This window comes from Notolepis coatsorum, assembly GCF_963971535.1.
Source record: "Notolepis coatsorum genome assembly, chromosome: 2".
NCBI lineage: Eukaryota > Metazoa > Chordata > Actinopteri > Aulopiformes > Paralepididae > Notolepis > Notolepis coatsorum.
The window spans coordinates 26,072,129-26,074,628 of record NC_140166.1 but is presented as its reverse complement, the minus strand read 5'-3'; the positions used below and the strand labels follow the sequence as shown (position 1 = coordinate 26,074,628).

The 2,500-nt window shown below is 49.4% G+C and overlaps 1 protein-coding gene across 1 annotated transcript in view; it reads right to left on the bottom strand.

Annotated features, from left to right (window-relative positions):
• Positions 1 to 2,500, bottom strand: part of LOC311223298 (dematin-like) — a 196,920-nt gene that overhangs the window by 61,372 nt on the left and 133,048 nt on the right. The window lies entirely within an intron of this gene.

Here is a 2,500-nt window from a genome sequence, read left to right as displayed (position 1 = left end):
CTGCTGTCCGCTGAGATCAAAGCTCAAAGAGTCCGCGCGGACCTCCGCGGAGTCTGCTCTGTGTACAGTCTGCTCGACTATGGGAGGGCCTTAAACGGTATGAATTTGTGCTACGGTATGGATTTTGACTATACAGTACCTTCATACCTTGTGACCGGTTAGACTAGAGCAGATAGTCACAGCACAGACGTTAACGTTACTTGTCAATTCACTCGACATTTGCAGTGGTCGTTGCATAGTGTTTAATTGTACTGAGTTTTTCTCCACTTGTTCACGGACCTTGCCATATAGTTTTGGCTTTTCAATTTGGCTAAGGAGGCTGGCTTTAGCACAGCAACGGGGCTAACGTTAGCCGCTAAGCTAACTCACGTTAGCCACCAACGTTCTAACGTGACTCCGCGGCACCAGTTCCATTCGTGAGGAAAGGGGGGGGGGGGGGGGGGTATATTGATGAGGCTTGACAACAGAGGTTCAAAGATAACTTCACATTTATTTGGCTATTCGTTCCTTTATATCGCTTTATCCATCAGGCTTCTCCCGTTTCCAACTGTGTGTTGACAATCCTGGTGTCACCTACGGCATCTTAGAAAGCTCAAACCTCAAACTAAAAATTACATCACGCTCTCTCTCTCTCTCTCTCTCTCTCTCTACGTTGTCAAACATGTACACCAAAGTTAAGTTATGTTGGAGTTGTATAATTTGTGTTTGAGGGAAAGAAACCTCCTGTCCTGCTGTAGTTTTTATTTTCACTTTGTGCCACTCGATTTGATTGTATTTCATGAAAAAAGTGTTTTTCAGAGATGGAAGTAACTTGAGAAAAGGTTTTGCATTTTTCTATTTCAGTTTTGCACAATAAATGTTCTTAAAATACCTCTGTACTATGTGAAATATATCCTAGTAAATTAGTAATACAAGAGTACAGTAATAGCTGCCATACCAGTGTTTTACCCCTTCAGAAGCATTTATATAGACATTTTAAGATAAATGAATATACCGTGATATATACCGTTATATATGCTTCAAATTATACCGTGATATACATTTTAGACCATACCGTCCAGCCCTAATTCCAAGGAACTTATGTCTCCACCATCTCTACCTCATCCCCTCAGATGGTAATGGGAGTCGGGGGGGGGGCTATTCTTGCCCCTCCGGAAGTCCACCCCCAGCTCCTTGGTCTTGCTGATGTTGAGTTTGAGGTGGTTGTTGTACAGTAGCTCCAGCCTACAAAGCTCTCCATCAGGGCTCTGTACTCTGTAACTTATGTAGGTGGCACCCGCTCAAGTTGTGGCAAAAGTCGGAGGTGTAGAGGGTGAACAGGAAGGGTGACGGCACAGTTCATTGAGGGGGCACCGGTGTTGCTCACCGGCACATCAGAATGACTGTCCTGCAGTCTGACGTACTGCGGTCTCTTGGTGAGATAGTCTGTGATCCAGGCCACCAAGTGCTCCAGCTGCATCACCATGAGCTTCTCCGCTAGCTGAGGCGGCTGGATGGTGTTGAAGGTGCTGGAGAATTCAGAGAACATAATCCTCACTGAGCTGAGTGGCCTCTCCAGGTGCGTGTAGGCTCTGTGGAGCATGTAGATGATGACCTCTCCAGGTGGGTGTAGGCTCTGTGGAGCATGTAAATGATGGCCTCTCCAGGTGCGTGTAGGCTCTGTGGAGCATGTAAATGATGGCCTCTCCAGGTGCGTGTAGGCTCTGTGGAGCATGTAGATGATGACCTCTCCAGGTGGGTGTAGGCTCTGTGGAGCATGTAGATGATGACCTCTCCAGGTGGGTGTAGGCTCTGTGGAGCATGTAGATGATGGCCTCTCCAGGTGGGTGTAGGCTCTGTGGAGCATGTAGATGATGGCCTCTCCAGGTGCGTGTAGGCTCTGTGGAGCATGTAGATGATGACCTCTCCAGGTGGGTGTAGGCTCTGTGGAGCATGTAGATGATGGCCTCTCCAGGTGGGTGTAGGCTCTGTGGAGCATGTAGATGATGACCTCTCCAGGTGGGTGTAGGCTCTGTGGAGCATGTAGATGATGGCCTCTCCAGGTGGGTGTAGGCTCTGTGGAGCATGTAGATGATGGCCTCTCCAGGTGCGTGTAGGCTCTGTGGAGCATGTAGATGATGGCCTCTCCAGGTGGGTGTAGGCTCTGTGGAGCATGTAGATGATGGCCTCTCCAGGTGGGTGTAGGCTCTGTGGAGCATGTAGATGATGGCCTCTCCAGGTGGGTGTAGGCTCTGTGGAGCATGTAGATGATGGCCTCTCCAGGTGGGTGTAGGCTCTGTGGAGCATGTAGATGATGGCCTCTCCAGGTGGGTTTAGGCTCTGTGGAGCATGTAGATGATGGCCTCTCCAGGTGGGTGTAGGCTCTGTGGAGCATGTAGATGATGACCTCTCCAGGTGGGTGTAGGCTCTGTGGAGCATGTAGATGATGGCCTCTCCAGGTGCGTGTAGGCTCTGTGGAGCATGTAGATGATGGCCTCTCCAGGTGGGTGTAGGCTCTGTG